Here is a 19,520-nt window from a genome sequence, read left to right on the forward strand (position 1 = left end):
ACGACTTATGGGATGCAGTATTAGAGTCAAATCATAGATAACATTCTTTGAGAATTTTTAAAATCACTGGGAGAAATTATGTTGGTAGAATCTGTGTGATTAGAGACACACCTTCGAAAATTCCGAAGAATAACGTCTCAACAACCCTGAAGACAGCCAGGGACGAAAAATGCTAGAACAGCCATACAACGTACTTGACAGCTGATATATCCAAGTTTATATATACTAAGATGGTATCTGTTCTTTCGGGCATTGTCCTAAAGAACAGATACCATCGGTGACCATGCAGCTCGTTAGAATGAAATTACAATGAAATGAACACCCTTAGCTGCTTACAGGCGTTGACAGATGAAAATGTGTGCCCCGTCCGGGACTCGAACCCGGGATCTCCTGCTTACATGGCAGACGCTCTATCCATCTGAGCCACCGAGGACACAGAGAATAGCGCGACTGCAGGGATTTATCTCTGGCACGCCTCCCGCGAAACCCACATTCTCAACGTATTGTCCCGCACTACATTCGTAGTGCCCCCTCCCATTATACTCATTACTCGCGGCGCGTTGCCGATTCCCGTAAGAGTTCGGGCACTGTTTGTGCATTCGCACAGAAGAAGAAGATGGTCAAGTGGCCGGTCAGTTTTAACTATATATATACTAAGATGGTATCTGCTCTTTCGCACAATGTCATATAGAAAATGGTGTGGGGTAGGTCTATCAAAGACTGCTTTTTATTGGCAGTACACTAAGAACATGGAACAAATTAACTAAAAGGAGTGCCTACACTACACTAGTCTGCCCTCTACTGCAATACTCCTGTGCTGTATGGGATCCTTATCAGATAGGATTGAGGGAGAACATAGAAGAAGTTCATGGAAGACACTCGTTTAGTACTATCACAAAACAGACGAGAGAGTTGGGGTGGCAAACATTAAAACAAAGGCATTTATCGTTGCGGCGAGACCTTTTCACAAAAGTCAGTGTTCCATTTTCTCCTCCGAATGCGAAAATATTTTGTTGACGACTACATGGGTAGAAATGAATATCATTATTAAACATGAGAAACCAGAGCTCGCACGGAAAGATTTAAGTGTTCGTTTTTCCTGTGTTCAAGAGTGGAACGGTAGAGAAATCCGATGAAAATGGCTCGATGAATCCTCTCCCCGCACTTACCGGTAACCGTCAATTGTAGAGGAGTTACTTAGATATAGCTTATCCATTAGATGAGTATAAGGTTTCAGTGGATGGTAAGTATACGCATCAATGAGCAGTTCTGAAACTACGCCCAAAAGAGAAGTGAAACTTCAGAAAAATCAGTACTTTTAGATTACTACCCCTTTGAAACAAGTCGATGATGTAAAAATGGTGGAAGATATCTGAAAGCCTGATAAATGAAGACACCCGCTTTAGGGAAAGATAGGTAATACGCAAGTCATTCAAGAACCAAGCATCAGCAATAACACTATATGTTCATGAAAGAAATCCCAGTAATGTACAGGGGATAGGTTAGGAATGCTGTCTTTTTATCAACCGTTCAATATTTATATGGAAGTAATGAAGAACATAGATAAAAGTATGAGAAGTTGTATTAAAATTCAGGTTAAACGTGTCTCATTGTCAATATTCGGTAAGGACGTATCTATCTTCAGTGAAAGTAAATTGCAGAGCCTATTCAATGGCGTGTACATTCCACTAAGCTCTGAATATGGATTTAAAGTAAACGACGAACGAGTGAAGTAGCAGAAATGAAATTAACGGAAAACTAGTAGGAAAGGGTGACTGAACACACGATAAAAGCGGAAATAGTACGGGAGGGATCCATAGGGGGCAAAAATGCAGATAATGACAGAGCTTGAAATACAACCAGCATATAAATGACGATGTCGGGCGAAAGCTCTACTATGTGATGGAGACACTGCGAGCGTTCCGTTTTCTGCATTCTTCCTCACAAACAAGCGGTACTGGGAAATGATAATAATCTTGGAATTGTAATTTGAAGGAGCGATCCTCAGTTTTCATCGTAGCGTCCTAATTACGTTTTTGCTGTCTTTTACGTAAATCACCTGAGAGAAAAGCAGAGTTATTTCCTTTGAAAGGCACACGGACGACCTCTATCTTCCTCCATTCCCTAATCCTAGTCTGCGCTCCGTCTTTAATGATATCATTGTGGATGAAACGTTAAGCCGTAATTCTCCTCCTCTTATTATGCCGACCTTCTGCCGAGCAAGTTCACGCTTCGTTTCCACCTATATTTTGATTCATGAAATGCATTGTTTAGTCTCACATCCCGCCATTACGGTTTGGGTATGTGTGCGGTTGTCCTGAATCCTTTAACGTGAATATCGCGGTGGCAGATTTGAATAGGGGTCGATTGATTACTTTCACGTCGAAGTCCAAACCAAGCTTCTGTCTGCTTTTCGTAACATCCACCCTTCTGATAATTCTCATGTTCTTACTTGTTGCACAGTTACACGATTCACAATTAGTAGTAGCAACTACGAGATATCTATGGTTAAGTGTCCGAAGTGACGTGAAGTGTAATGACCAAATAAACTTATTGCAGATACCAGAATGAATTTCACCGAAAGAGTGCTAAAGAACGTAAGAACTGTCAACACAATCTTGAGTATTGCCTCTCAGGTTCCAAAGGATTCACAGAGTTGACACAGACTATAGGAGGAAACAGTACATCTTGTCACAGTGACTTTTACTAAGTGCGAGATCGCCTCTAAGATCTCACCTGACTCTTGTGGCGTACTCTTTGTCACACAGAAAGATTCATTTTTCAGATTCTAAAATCGCATGTTCTACGAAGAGACAAGAAACAGAGTACTTGCGCCTATATCCAAGCCGCTACGCCACTTTGGCAATAATGTCAGCTTATTACCAAAAGCGCTGTAGTGAGGTTGTTTCCTTGTACGTGTAGTCAATTAATCTACACTCGAAAGAATAATTAGTCAAATGCTTCATTAAACCACTGAGATCCTGACGTAATCAAGAAGAAAATCTCCATGTTCCGATAATAGAGAAACACTCGTTACCTCGTTTTCACTAATATCTCACTGTTATACAGAAACTTTCTGAAGTTATCAGCTTTCCAGAACATCATTCAGAGACATACGTTACTCCACCTGTAATTTGATTCATGCAAAAATGTCATTATTAATCTGTTGCAATTGTACCATGCGACTGAATTATTTCATTAATCATACCATGACCTCTCACGGATACGACAAAGCCAGTAGCAGCAGCTGTGAACAACATAATGGCTCGGCAACATTGGAATATACTCTTCACGACAGTAAAAAAAAATGACAGGTTGAGCGAAACAATACACAGAAAGGCCACGAACAACAAGTATACTGATTGCAAAACAGGAAAGAAAAATCTCATGGAACAGCCGGGTTCTCGATAAATATAATGTACAGATGAAAATCTAGAAAAATTTACGATATTTTATAATATAAAGGCATGTCTCCCAACAAGACAATAAGCCCTCTATAATGGAGAAGAGGATGCTAAGTTTGAATCTACAACACAATACATTGAAATGATGCTACTCACGACTACAGTCAGCTTCCATTTCTGGAAAGGTAAGCAATCTAAGAGCCTCATTCCCACCACGCACAAGGATGTCATTTCACATTATAGATCACTACATGTTCTGTGCGTGGAACGAGCGTAAGGTAAATGTGAGGGTATTTAGAACTCACGATTGAAATAACCTACCCATCGCAAGTAATAGTAAAGATATCACACGTTCTCTCTGACATTTCAGCCGTCCGAACATCCTCGCCTCGGACCCATAACATACTAGAAAGAGCATGGAGACCAGAGAAGAAAAGACCAAACAGCAACGAACAGAATGGCTCGACACCCGCGATCGTTTACTAGTGGCTGATGGCCTTCACAGCCCACCAAAGATATGAATAATCTCCACTGGAGACACAAAGAGACAGCTAAAAGAGCGTCAATAGATTAATCGAAGTTGACCGTAGCATAAAATAGCGAGAAATTGCAAGGCTGTGCTAGAGATTTTATAAAACAAAAACGCAGTTGGCATACATGAATGTGCAAATGCACGGACAGCTTTCATCAAGCCATCCTTGTTACCAGAATGAGATTTTCACTCTGCGGCGGAGTGTGCGCTGATATGAAACTTCCTGGCAGATTAAAACTGTGCGCCGGACCGAGACTCGAACTCGGGACCTTTGCCTTTCGCGTGCAAGTGCTCTACCAACTGAGCTACCCAACCACGACTCATGGCCCGTCCTCACAGCTCTACTTCTGCCAGTACCTCGTCTCCTACCTTCCAGAAGGAACACTGTTTTAATCTGCCAGAAAGTTTCATCCTTGTTAATCTGAATAAATTGGGAATGTGCTCCACAGGACGCCATCAGAAGACATTACCATGTGGTACAAGACGTCCTAACACATTGGAAAAATAAAGAAGCTGTAGAATAATAAGAGAATTAATTTAAATAATGTTTTGTTAATGAATCCAGTAAAATACCATAATGAAGGGCCTGCAGGCTTCAAACGACATAACATGAACCAAACTATAAATTCCCTAAGTCTAATACAATATTTTAAATAACACAGCGACAAAGCCCCTAGCCTTGTTATTAGAAATTATTAAGCCATGTGGCTCAAGTTATAAAATCCATGATTCCGATAACGATTTGCGTGATAGTGGAAACGACGACGAAAACAGGAAGTACCAGTGTTAAAGTAAACAAAGTACTCCAAATATTTTGACCTTAAAAGAAGTTATGCTTTACGTTGAGTAACGTTTTAAATTCAGCCATATAATAGTAATGAAATAGAAGTTTTGTTTATACTTTTAATAGGCTCACATATAACATTTTAAACATAAATTTTAGGTTACAGTATTAAATTTAAAACAGACAGTGATAACAGAGTACACGTCAATTCCTGTGAATATTTGCACATTTATCTACAGAAATTATGGTTACTAAAGCATTACTCAAAATATGTTAAAGAAAATGCAGACTGGAAGCATCAACTACAGCCTGAAGATTGGGCATTGAAGCGCCGGAACTGGTAGCTACAAATTAAATAAAATCATAAGTACGGCTGCAGGCATTTCATTTTCTCACAGTAGTAAATAGCCATCGTCTCCAAGAGCTCCTGTAAAAAGGCTGGACATGCAAAATCTTAATGAGGACATTCAGCTGATACAATTATTTACCAAGTCTGGTTATTTAAGACTTGCGAATGGGTTCAGTTCCCGAAAAATATGGTTATGTAGTTTTATGTCACACAAAACTTATCATGAAAGAGACTAAAAGTCACCTGAAAATAACGAGAAATATCAAAAAAGTATTATACCGTTTATCAGCTTCTTACGATGTACTACTGAAAAACTGGAAAGCCTGAGACAAGGTCTTATTTTAAAGTGTGTAAGGAACGTTTTCAATGTACCGCCACTATTGTTCAACACGTAAGACGAGAAGCAATGAAATAAGTGAACAAAATGTCCATCCCTGGCATCTGAGTGGTCAGCTCGACGGAATGTCATACCTGACGGCCCGGGTTCGATTTCCGGCTGGGTTGGAGATTTTCCCCGCTCAGGGACTGGGTGTTGTGTTGTCCTTATCATCATCATTTCATCCCCATCGGCACGCAAGTAGCCGAAGAGGCGTCAACTCGAAAGACTTGCATCAGGCGAACGGTCTACCTGACGGGAGCCGCAAACCACACAGCATTTCCATTTAGTGAACAAAATACCGGAATAAGGATGGAAGTGTGAGAGATACAGAAATGATTGGCATATTCTGGAGGTGGCGTTCTGTCTTCATTGGATTTCCGATGGTCCTCTTTTCATTTCCATATATACCGTGTTACACCCGTACACATTCAGAAACTTCTTCCCCATATCCATAGTCGAAAATGTTACTTGCTGCTGAGTGAGCTTTATCTGCCTATGGTAATCTACTTTTAGCATCTACATGAAACTCTGCAAAAACTGTATTGAGACGCAATTGTACACTGCCCTGCAAAACTTAAAGACGAGTTACATAAAGTAATATGTTAAATATTCGGTGATTATGAGTGGAAGCGAAGGAACATGTTACCAGAGGTCACCCATCACTCACAGAATGCTGCGAATTATATGGCGTGGGGCGAGGCCAGCACGACCATAGCGCCAAATGGGGCTGGCTCTGCAACAAGAAGAAGTAGTTGGAAGAAGGGCTGTTGACAAAGAATGGATAAATCGATATGTTTTCCGAGATATCGATATATTCCTACACTAATTTCTTAATTCGCCGTCGAGGTATCCACATCAAAACGGCAATATCGAGTGCCGAATTTTTGCTTTATATTACTTTTTTCGCAATTTTCGATAAACATTTGAAGTTGTTCCACTGAAATTGTAGTAGAACGTAATTTTACTTTCTACGTGTGAAATAGTCTTACTACTTTTTGAGCCTTCATGACATCGAGTCTTTTTCTTTGACTGTAAGGCGTAGGTATAGGTCGCACAAAGAAATCCGATTGCACTAGCGAATGGCAGTGTGAATAGAATTACAAGATATTTGATTTGAAGAAATAGCACCCAAGTTACGTTAAGGAAACAATTTTACACGACTAGTATGCTATTTCTTCACATTAGCAATCTTCAAAAGCAGCTATTAAAACTGATAGTGACAAGATTGGTCTTTGCGGTGGTCGGAGACGTGTGAGGGGAATTGCGGACGTAATCGGCGCTCGGTTGCTACTAACGGAAACTGCAACGTTTAACGCAGTTTTAACACTACAACAGCTAGGTCACTTGCGTTTGCTGAAATGGAGAAAACGGGGATGTCGACATGAAATGTTCTAGAAAATCCGATATGTGACGAAACCGAACGACGGATCCATCGGACACCTTTTATTGTGTCACTTATTTGCAGTTACCATTGTTTGCAAAGTGGTTTTCGCCAAGTTCTTTCTCTAAACGGGATAAGCAGACTGCTAGATTTTTAGATATAAGGAGTATCTAATAATAAATCAATACTTAAATATACAGCTCTAAATCGGGCAGTATATCTACAATGCGAAGCGAATTTTTTCTTTCTTTAGCTCTTACGTCAATATACTTTCACAGATATATCAACGTATCGATACGTTTTGGATATATTGAGCAGCAACAATACTTTTTAAATATCGGTATATTGGGTTCGCGATATTTTCAAAAACACACATATCAAAAAAGTTTTGCATCGCCCCGGTTCCCAGAACTCCAGAAGAGAGATATTCACTGTGGATATTATATCTCAGACACAGTCCCTTTGACTGTTAAGATATGTCAATAAACCCACCCAAAGATGTAAACAACCATGTACGAGCAGCGCTTATTAGACGGAGGGGGTGCGACAGCCGATCAGTTCCAGTCATTCCACAAGTAAAGAGGTACAACCCTACATTGTCTGTAGTTCAACCATGCCTCGACGGTCGGTACCGCGGTTCGATCGCGTCCGCATTGCTACTTTGTGCCAGGAAGGGCTCTCAACAAGTGAATTGTCCAGGCGGAGTGAACCAAAGCGATGTTGTTCGGACATGGAGAAGATACTGAGAGACAGGAACCGTCGATGACATGCCTCGCTCAGGCCGCCCAAAAGCTAACACTACAGTGGATGACCGTTACATACGGATTATGACTCGGAGGAACACTGACAGCAACGCCAACATGTTGACTAATGCTTTTCGTGCAGCCACAGGACGTCGTGTTACGACTCAAACTGGGTGCAGTACGCTGCATGATGCGCCACTTCACTCCAGAGGTCCATGGGGAGGTCCATCTTTGCAACCACGACACAATGCAGTGCGGTACAGATGGGTCCAACAACATGCCGAATGAACCGTTCAGGATTGGCATCACGTTGCCTTCACCGATGAATGTCGCTTATGTTATCGACCAGACAATCGTCGGAGACCTGTTAGGAGGCATCCCGGTCAGACTGAACGCCTTAGACACACTGCCCAGCGAGTGCAGCAAGGTGGAGGTTCCCTGCTGTTTTGGGGTGGTATCGAATGGGGCCGACGTACGCCGCTAGTGGTAATGGAAGGCGCCGTAACGGCTGTACGAGACGCAACTGCCATCCTCCAACACATTGTGCAACCATATCGGCAGCGTAATGGCGAGGCATTCGTCTTCATGGACGACAATTTTCGCCCACATTTGCACATTTTGTGAATGACTTCCTTCAGGATAACCACATCGCTCGAATGGAGTGACCAGCATCTTCGGCAGACATGAACACTACGAACATGCTTGGGATAGATTGGAAATGGTTGTTGTGGACGACGTGACCCAACCAACCACTCTGAGGGATCTACGCTGAATCGCTGTTGAGGAGTGGGACAATTTGGACCAACAGTGCCTTGATGAACTTGCGAATATTATGCCACGACGCATACAGTCATGCATCAATGCAAGAGGACGTGCTACTTGTTATTAGAGGTAGTGGTGTGTACAGCAATCTGGACTACCACCTCTGAAGGTCTTGCTGTATGGTGGTTCAACATGCAATGTGTGGTTTTCATGAGCAAATAAAAAGGGCGGAAATGAAATTTATGTTGATCTCTATTTCAAATTTCTGTACAGGTTCCGGAACTCTCGTAACCGAGGTGACGCTAATATTTTTAAATGTGTGTATCAACAGTCCTAGAAGGAATGGGAAAAGACGGCGTTTTTCTTCAGCGAGCAATTACGGTGCACTTAGGTAGTGATCTTCGTTACAACATGTCCTGGAGACCACTTCTGGGTGACTGAATTGGGAAGAATCATCGGGAGACTGGTAGGAAGCCGAAGAGTAACTAGTGTATTCCAAAATTTTGGTTTTCCTCACAGCACTGATACACGTGCCTGTGGAGCATTCGGAACCGTAGGCACTACTACTCGAAGGAGAGGAGGTGGTCGACCTCGGTGAATTTCAGTGGGAGATGACTTCTGTTTGTACAACAGACATGAAGGTACCCACGTTAAATATCGGGTTCAATTGCAACTGGACTGCGAGGTAGGGAATCTCACGCTCCCCTGCGGCATGGTAATTGCACGGGCGTAGTGCCTTTGTCCGACAACCAGTACGTTGTGTTTCGTTCTCGCCCGGACATTGACACCACTGACGAGGGAAGAACATAAGATCAGGACCAATGACGATAGGATGTCGTCTTCTCAGACGAGAGCAGATTCAGCGTGAGTTGTGATTCTAAACGTTCCCCCGTACGAAGTGAGTTTACTTCGCATAGATAATTACAGAACCAACTCGTGAAGGTAACGTCTTAATCCGCCTGGCAGCAAACAAAAGTTAAATTATCGAATCAGTTTATGAAGAGGAAGGTGTCAGTGATCATTAAGCTGTGATAGCTACTGTCAGTATAGGTTTTACAAGGAATGTAAAGAACGGGAGGAAAATACTCTTGCTTGGGAAGAGCGAAGGCAAATAAATCGCAGAGTATCTGAGTGGTCGACGACAGATAGTCAGTGCTGAGGACGAGGATGTGGCGCATAAATGGATAGAAACCAAAAGCATCGTTCAATATGCTTACGCAAGTATGTTCCGAGCTAGCTCTAAATGAATGTAAAAGACCGACCGTGGCAGAATAGCAGTGTTAGAAATCTGCTTCGTAAACATAGAGAGCTTCTTCACAGATTGAAGAAAAGTCAAAATCTATCTGACAAACGAAATCTGAACGAAGCGTAAACGAGCGTCAGGAGAGCAATGAGAGACTCATTCAACGACTTTTCAAGCAAAATTTTGCCTTCTGCGTAAAATCTCTAAGAGGTTTTGGTCTTAAGTGAAATCACTGAGCGGTTCGACAATAGTGGCACCGAAAGGGAAGATGGCAGAGAGAAATCCGAAATACTGAATTCGCTGTTCCGAAACTGTTTTACCACGCAAGATCGTAACACGGCATCTCCTTCCAATCTTCTTACGAACGGCAAATGGAAGATATTGAGACAACTGATCGAGGAATAGAAAATCAATTACAGTCGCATACTAGTGGAGGGGCATCAGGACCAGATGAGACACCTACAAGGCTCTGCAAACATAATGTGAAAGCGCTAGTTCTCCTTCTTCTGGAGCAACGGAGGGTACCAACCGACTGAAAAAAAGCACAGGATACTCCCGTTTCAAGAAGCGTCGTAGGAAAGCTGCATATAATTTTAGACCTAAATCCTTGAGGTCAATTTGTTAGTTATTTATAGAACATGTTTTAAGCTCAAGGATTAGGACTTTGTGGAGACAGGCAAATGGTTTCGTCAAATAGAGATCTTAAGAAACTCTGCCCGCTCTGTTACTCAATGAGACGCATTGTGCTGTAGACATTGGCGCTCAGGTGATGGCACGGTCCTTGACTTCAGCAAGGCATTCATTTGACATCGTCCCTCACTGCTGTTAATGAAAAAATACGAGCTTCCTGATCATCGGACCACATTTTCGAGAGGATTCGAGACTTCCTTGCAGATAGAACGCAACACGTCCATCTCAACAGAACAAAATCGACGGATGTAAATGTAACTTCTGGAACACCGCAAGGAAGTTTGATAGGACTGATACCGTTTACAGTGTATATAAATGATGCAGTAGAAAACGTAGGAAGCTCTTAAACTCTCTTCGCAGATGATGCGGTTGTCTATGAGAACACAGCAATGCTGAAAGACAGTGTCGATTTGCAAACTTACTTGCAGAGGTTTGATGAACCGTGCGAGATCTCGCAGGATACCCAGAACGTAAATAAATGTAACATATTGCGCATGCAGAGGAAAAGAAATCCACTACTGTACAGCTACACTACTATTCACAAATTGCTGGTAACAGTATCTACCGTAAAATACCTAGATGTAACCATCCAGAGCGACCTTATGTGGAATGACCATATAAAGCAAATGGTAGGACAAGCAGATGACAGACTCTAATTCATAGGACAAATCTGAAGGAAGTGTAACTCATCCACGAAAGAAGTACCACAGATGGTGCTTGTTCGACCGATTCTTCAGTGCTGTCCATCTGTGTGGGATTACTGCGGAGTAAGTCTTCGTAAAAGAGATAGAGAAGATCCCACAAAGAGCGGCGCGTCAAGTCAGGGTATCGTTTAGCTGGTGCGATTGTTGCAGAAATTCTCAACAAACTCCAGTCACAGACGTTACAGCATAGACTTTTAGCATGACGGAGAGGTCTTCTATAGCAGTTTTGAGAGAGCGGCACATCACTTCCTACCACATATATCTCGCAAAATGACCAAAACGAGAAAATTCGAGAAATGAGAGCTAATATGCGCCATTCTCATTCAGTTTCAACAGGAAAGGAAGGAGATCAGTCAGGGGTACCAGAAGTACCATCCGCCACACACCATTAAGTTGCTTGAAGTAGATGAAGTCATGCCTTTTGTTGTACGAAGTGTAACCTGGCTATGACATGTTGATGATGATGATGATGCATGGTTTGTGGGGCGCTCATCTGCGCGGTCATCAGGGCCCAATTTTTCCATAGTCCAATTTTTTACACAGTCCAATCTAGCCACTGTCTTGAATGATGATGATGATGAAATGATGAGGACAACACAATCACCCAGTTCCCGGGCAGAGAAAATCCCCAACCCAGCCAGGAATGGAACCTGGGACCCTGTGATCCAGAGGCAGCAACACTGGCCACTAGACTAGGAGCTGCAGACTCTATGACTTGATGCTGCGTCTGCTTGCCATCACCTTGAGTTTGGCTGGAAAACACCCCCACTTATACCGTGTGATCTCACGTATGCTTTCAATCATTGAAACCTACACTGCCAAAAGTCTTGCATCTCCTTCTTCAAGTTGGTGTACCTTCCTTGGAATGCAGTTCCAGCCGTATGTCCATGTGACGGTTTTTGCTCTCTATACAACCTCAGGTATCGTTCCCACTCAACAAAATCGCCCTATATACAGGATGCTGAAAAAAGCTATCAAGTATTTCAGGGGACGATAGCGTGCATAAAAACAAGACAGAAATATCTGATGACAGGTCCTACAAAGCATACGTTCTGACATATGAACACTTTGTGTGATATCATCCATGATAGTATGTTGTTCTTCTACAGACGACTACCGGATAATTAATGTTAATTGCAACCCCTGGCATGGAATATATGTGGTCGAGGATATGAGCACCGTAGCTGCATTAGTTCACCATGTCATAACAGGGTCAACAGCGTGCTAGGATACTGGCATGCAGCCGCGCGCAGTGGCCGCGCGGTTTGAGGCGTCATGGACTGCGCGGCCCCTCCCGACGGAGGTTCGAGTCCTCCCTCGGGAATGGGTGTGTGTGTGTCGTTCTTAGTGTAAGTTACGTTCAGTTAGTTTAAGTAGTTTGTAAGCCTAGGGACCGATAACCTGAGGATTTTTGTCGATTAGAAATTCACACACACACACACACACACACACGCACACACACACACACACACACACACACACACACACCACACTGCAGTCAGTGGTTCAGTTTACGTAGTGGGATTGTACTGAAGTTTCGTTACATCTGTTTACATTTGTGTTACGTTTCTCCTAACTCCGGGTGCGTACCATGATGTTCGACCTACTTAGAGGGCTAGTTTAAAGTACATGTTAATGTCATGTTTGTGGTGCAGTACAACATGTTTTCTCTCTTGCAGATCTCTGACACAACCTAGCAATGGAGGACTTATATTTGAAAAATGGTTCATATTGCTCTGAGCACTATGGGACTTAACTTCTGAGGTCATCAGTCCCCTAGAACCTAGAACTACTTAAACCTAGCTAACCTAAGGGGACCACACACATCCATGCCCGAGGCAGGATTCGAACCTGAAACCGTAGCGGTCGCGCGGTTCCAAACTGTAGCGCCTAGAACCGCTCGGCGACTGCGGCCGGCACGTTTATTTCACAAGGGAAAATGCCGACATTGTTTACCGCCATGGTTTAACAGAAGAAGTTAATGTGAGAGCCCGTAACCTGTACAATGAACGATTTCAAGCACCCATGGTACCATCTGTTAAACTCTTCAGCCGATTGTTCCAGAGTCTTGGGGAAAGAGGTTTCGTAGCACTAAACAAAGTAGGCAGTGAAAGGCCTCGTACAATTTCCACACCTGAAATGGACAATCCTAGAACCAGTGTTCGGCGATTAGCAGCAGCTGAAGGTGTTAGTCATCCTCTGATCTCGGATGTACTCCATGAGCAGTTGTTTTGTATGTGTACTATATCCAGTGCGTCCAGACCCTTAGGGCACAAGACCATTCTGCCAGAGTGCCCTTCTGCTAATGGTCCTTGCGGCAGTGTGGTGCTGATACACAATTTGCCTCCACAATTTTGTCTACTCATCGGGCAGGATTTACACAAGATGGCGTTGTAAATTTACATAATCAGCATGTGTGTCCCGATAAAAATCTCTGTGCGGTTCAAGAAACAAGACACCAGGACCGATTCTCAATCAATGTATGGGTAGGCGATCTTGGCAGCAGAATACGAGGGGCATACATGCTACCACAGAGATTAATTAGAGCTCGCTATCACCGGTTTCTGAAGAACGTACAGACCATCTTACTGGAGGATGTGCCATATCAGGACAGACTACAGATATGGTTCATGCATCGAGACATTTGAAAACCTGTGTATTGGCATAGGAGGTCCCATCCTTGGCCTGCTCATTCCCTGGACCTAAATCAACTATCGGTTATAGGGGTACATGATGCAATTTGTCTATGCCACCCTAATAATCAATGTGCTGGCACTACACAACCGTGTCTCCCGTGCATCTCACCACATTCAGAATCAATCATGTCGATATGAAATAGTGCGTGAATCCTTACACCTAAGGCCAAAGGCATGCACTGGATGAATGGAAATCATGTTAAACACCTCCTCAGAAGAACTGGTCATATGTCAGAATGTATGTTTTGTAGGATCCATGGTTATAAGATATTTATTTCTTGTTTTGATGAGTACAATTATCCCCTGAAATATTGGATAGTTTTCTTAATACTCTATTTGTATTATCATCACCAACATCAATGGGACCTTAAAGAAAGGAATCACTGCAAGTTAGATTTGGCAGACATGAGGCAGATTGAAGTAAACTGTGAACCTCCAAGTACTGAACCCAGGATCCATATTTGGAAAAGTACCTGCATATCGTCTGTTCCTTTCATCGGGTCATATAACTCTTCCTTATATAAGTCCAACGTCGACATATGGAGTTTTCATACCTATCGATGGACGGATGAAGAGTTTCCTTATATCCAGATGGATACAATCGGAAGTGCCATTTATCGTTTTGCAAATGCAGTGCAGTGTTTCACTTTGGTGCAGTTTTGCACTATGTATACAGGATGTCCCAGAAATGTGTGACGTGCATCGCGATGTTGTAGAGCGTGTTTGCAGGAACAAATCGAAGGTAGGAACCCGTGTCCAGAAACGTCGTCCAACGACGCTACACAGCGTAGAAGTTACCGACGCCGGAATGTGCCATTAGGTGACCCCCTTCGGCAGCAAGTATGACGGTATGCTGACGGACCACAGGCGGAATGTCCTGCATGTTGTTTGCTATTCAGTGATCGTGACTGACTGCCGCGACAGCCGGTGGAGAAGTTTGTGCTAGCTGTTGTGAAGAATGCGATGCTCTGTTGCCTTTATCGATGACGGTTTCGTACATGGGTTTCCATTCCAGTTTCTTTTTCTTCTGCACAGGGAAAAAGAGTGCAGATTTTTGACTGTTCCTGGAGAAAAAATAAACTGATGATCGAAATCCATGTCCGAAACCGTCATACACCGAGACAACAGAGAATCGCATTCATAGGAGACAAGGAGTGTCTAAGTAGCAGAGAACCCCATTTTCACCGCTGTGGATCGTGGCAATCAGTAACTACAACACTGTTAGACGTTCTGCCTACGGTCCGTCGGCGTACAAAGCGCTTTCGCTGCTGAAGGGATGGCCTTGTGGCAGAAGCCGGTACCTGTAAGTTCGATACTCTGCAGCGGCGTTCCTAACGTGTATTTACAGATGTAACATACACTACTGGCCATTAAAATTGCTAGCTACGAAGATGACGTGCTACAGACGCGAAATTTAACCGACAGTATGAAGATGCTGTGATACGCAAATGATTAGCTTTTCAGAGCATTCACACAAGGTTGGAGCCGGTGGCAACACCTACAACGTTTGACATGAAGAAAGTTTACAACCGATTTGTCACACACAAACAGCAGTTGATCGGCGTTGCCTGTTGAATCGTTGTTGTGATGCCTGGTGTAAGGAGGAGGCATGCGTACCATCACGTTTCCGACTTTGATAAAGGTCAGATTCTAGCCTATCGCGATTGAGGTTTATCGTATCGCGACATTTCTGCTCACGTTGGTCGAGATCCAATGACTGTTAGCAGAATATGGAATCGGTGGGTTCAGGAGGGTAATACGGAACGACGTGCTAGATCTCAATGGCCTCGTATCACTAGCAAACGAGATGACAGGCATCTCATCCGCATGGCTGTAACGGGTCGTGCAGCCACGTCTCGATTCCTGAGTCAACACGAACAGTTCGACGATGTTTGCAGCAGCATGGACTATCAGCTCGGAGACCATAGCTGCGGCTACCCTTGACAGACAGGAGCGCCTGCGATGGTGTACTCAATGGCAAACCTTGGTGCACGAATGGCAAAACGTCACTTTTTTTAGTGAATGCAGGTTCTGTCTACAGCATCATAATGATGCGTCCGTGTTTTACGACATCACGGTGAACGCACATTGAGAGCGTGTATTCGACATCGCCATACAGGCGTATCACCTGGCGTGATGGTATGGGGTGTCATCGGTTACACGTCACGGTCACCTCTTTTTCGCATTGACGGCACGTAGAACAGTGGACGCTACATTTCAGATGTGTTACGACCCGTGGCTCTACCCTTCATTCGCTCCCTGCGAAACCCTACATTTCAGCAGGATAATTCACGACCGCATGTTGCAGGTCCTGTACAGGCCTTTCTGGATACAGAAAATGTTCGACTGCTGCCCTGGCAGCACATTCTCCTGATCTTTCACCAATTAAAAACGTCTGGTCAAAGGTGGCCGAGCAACTGGCTCGTCACAATACGCCAGTCACTATTCTTGATGAAGTGTGGTGTCGTGTTGAAGTTGCATGGGCAGCTTTATCTGTACACGCCATCCAAGCTCTGTTTGACTCAATGCCCAGGCGTACCAAGAACGTTATTACGGCCAGAGGTGATAGTTCTGGGTACTGCTTTCTCAGGATCTATGCACCCAAATTGCGTGTAAATGTAATGACATGTCAGTTCCAGTATAATATATTTGTCCAATGAATATCCGTTTATCATCTGCATATCTTCTTGGTGTATCAATTTTAATGGCCAGTAGTGTACATCGGTTTGCACATTATGTCAGAAGATGAAGCTTTGTTATTTCGGCCCAGAAACAATGACTAAGTAGAATATGCCTTCCACCGTGGATATTCACTAGTCGTCCCCGTATAGCGCGCTGTGCAGGTGGCCAGTGGCAGGTGGCCTGGTCGGGTGTTGCGACCGCCGCGGATCCGATACGCCGGCGGGCTGACGGAATCTCGTTTTCTGCGCCAGAAGCTCCCTCTGTTCCGCCCCCTGCCCCGCCCCTCCCGTATCGATCCCGTCAGAGGGAGCGGCGTGGAGCGGGTCAGCTCAAACACACGCTCGCCGCCTATTGTCACGCGCGCCCTAAAACCGCGGCCGGCCTGATTCCTGGTCTGAGTGCCGCGGCGCACGAAACCTCAATTCCACCGCTCTTTGATACCGCTGGGGCGTATCGGACGACGCCTTCTATTAACACATCATCGTCTCTTGTTTAGATCCCGTGTACCTTTCATTGTCTCATTGTCGAACTGTAGTACTTTGGAATTTTCGAGAAATAAGTGACCAAAATATATTCGATTAAGGAACTGTCAGTGACGTATAGTCGAGCATCGCGTATTTCATTGGAAGCGAAATTAATTCTGCAGCGCCTGCTCGCTCGCTGTAGTGAGAGCAGGTGTCGAAAACATTGCAAGAGCGTTGCACCGCTAAGGAGCCTGGTGGTGGAATATACACAGTGTTTGAGATGTTCTTACCTCTGCTTAAATAAATAGATGTCCTGATCACGCCGGCCGCTGTGGCCAAGCTGTTGTAGGCGCTTCAGTCCGGAACCGTGTGACTGCTCCGTCACAGCTTCGAATCTTGCCTCGGACATGGATGTGTGTGATGTCCTTAGCTTAGTTAGGTTTAAGTAGTTCTGAGTTCTGAGTTCTCCCATAGTGCCCAGAGCCATTTGAGCCATTTTCATGTATTGATCACGCTTTGCTGTGGCTCAGTTAGTTTAAAAGGAAACGAAAGAAAAGACAACGCACACGTTTCTAAAACGTATGGGAATTGGATATACGCCCTAAACTTCTTCTCCCTACTGTCTGTCCGTTTTCTACTTCTCCCTCTATTAGCTCCTCCTCCTTCCGCCTCTATCACCCTCTCCCCCCTTTCTCTGTCCATCCTCTCCTCCCACTCTGTCCATCTCCTCCTGCACATTCTATGTCCATTTTCTCCTCCACTCCATCACCTCCAGCTTCATCTACTACCTCCTCCTTTCTGCTGGCTATATCCAGTTTTATCCACCCCTCCCTCCACCTCCTTTCCTATCGCTGATCTTGAGCCATTTTTTCTGGTACTGAAATTCAGATTCTATAGTAACATTCAATCTATATTCCATTAAGGGTAAACGCAACATTCCTTTTTGCTAACTACGTTTCACGACTGGATATATAATGTTATATATTTATATGTTGAACATATAAAAGTGAATAGCTTACGCCTGTCATAATGTTCATTAAAATATTATGTAAAAATTTGAAGCACATCGATCAAGAACTCTTCGAGATTTTTGCTAAATACATATTTCATATTTATTCACGTTTCATATATATTAAAAATGACATATTAAAACACTAACTTATTCGAATTCAACTCTGTCTCCAAATTTTGACGTAATCGGAGAATGACGATTTTGTAAACGTACAAGATATTTCTGCTACAAACCTATCCCATCTATTATATAGTTCTTGATCGATTTACTTCAAATTTTTATACAATACTTTAAGGAACGTTCGGAGGCACTCCATGTATACGGCGCTCCAGAGTGTAGATAAACACAAACGCCTGTTCGAATGCAATGTTGTATCAAAATTTCAAAGAAATCGGTGCAGAAATTTGGAATACTTACAATCTTGTGAAAACGTTTTTATTTACATAGATAAGTGAATGGACTGTTTATTTAGATAAGTAAAAGTAAGAAACATTGCTCTTTCTGGAGGGTAATGAAGATAATTTATTTACTTATCTTCCTCACAGTCACAAAAATAAGTTATATGTACGTTACTGCAGTGCCTGAGTTTGTAAGACGAACAATGCAGTGTTCCTTCAGACGTGCACGCATGTCCAAAGGAAGAAACACTGCGGCGATTACGGCCATATGAAATACACGAAATGTACTTGAAAATACGAATATGAACAACCATTAGCTGAATTAGGATTGCCGACAAAGCAGATTTATGGCAGAACGGGACTCGAACCCGGATATCCCACTTTAAACGGGCGGTTGACTTAACAGGCTCTGGGTAACGATGTACGAGCCCTGGCCAGAACCAGGCTTTGACAAGCAGTCGTTCTGCGTCAAGTCCCATACTCGAACATACATGATGTAATTCCTGTCCAGGAGAGGATATTTTAATTGAAAGTCACAGTCCGGTATCGGCGGATGATACAATATTGCACTGGTTGTAATTGTAAGAAGAACGATGCATTATTCCTTCGGTCATACATGCATTTGCGAAGGTTGGTAGAAATGGCTCTAATCACTATGGGAGTTAACATCTGCGGTCATCAGTCCCCTAGACTTAAGATCTACTTAAACGTAACCAACTTAAGGGTATCACACACATCCATGCCCGAGGCAGGATTCGAACCTGCGACCGTAGCGGTCGCGTGGTGCCAGACTGAAGCGTCTAGTACCGCTCGGCCACAGCGGCCGGCCATTTGTGATGGCACAGGCTCTGCGGTGAGTGGAGCCTTCATGAAATATATGGAATGTAATAGCAGTTGCGAATACGACCAACCATCAACTGTATAAGGAAACGTCCAAATTGAAAATTTGTTCCGGGCCGCGTCCAGAACATGTATTTCTCGCATTAAGCGAGCGGTCGCTTTAATTGCTTTGTCCATTTAAGAACGTATCACAGCCAAACACAAACTTCCACACTTCGTCGTCCATGCATGTAAACATTCCATTGTTCTTCTTAACAACACAGGCACTGCAACACTGTATTTATCCACCGATACCAGGCTGCGACTTTCAATTAAAAGGTGCTCTCTTCAGCTGCAAAATCACCAATAGTACCTGTTCTTTCAGACATGTCCGAAATAACAGATACCATCCACGTATAGATAAGGCTTAGCGGCCCAGGATCTTCTTCACTGCGGATGCACTCACATTGCTCAAACT

At 43.6% G+C, this 19,520-nt stretch overlaps 1 protein-coding gene and 1 non-coding gene across 2 annotated transcripts in view; one reads left to right on the forward strand and one right to left on the reverse strand.

Annotated features, from left to right (window-relative positions):
* LOC124795454 (hemicentin-2-like) overlaps positions 1-19,520 on the forward strand; it is a 403,018-nt gene that overhangs the window by 278,207 nt on the left and 105,291 nt on the right. The window lies entirely within an intron of this gene.
* Positions 360-433, reverse strand: Trnat-ugu. Its single transcript has one exon. It is a non-coding gene; the product is annotated as a tRNA-Thr (tRNA).

This window comes from Schistocerca piceifrons, chromosome 4 (assembly GCF_021461385.2).
Source record: "Schistocerca piceifrons isolate TAMUIC-IGC-003096 chromosome 4, iqSchPice1.1, whole genome shotgun sequence".
NCBI classification, from domain to species: Eukaryota; Metazoa; Arthropoda; class Insecta; order Orthoptera; family Acrididae; genus Schistocerca; species Schistocerca piceifrons.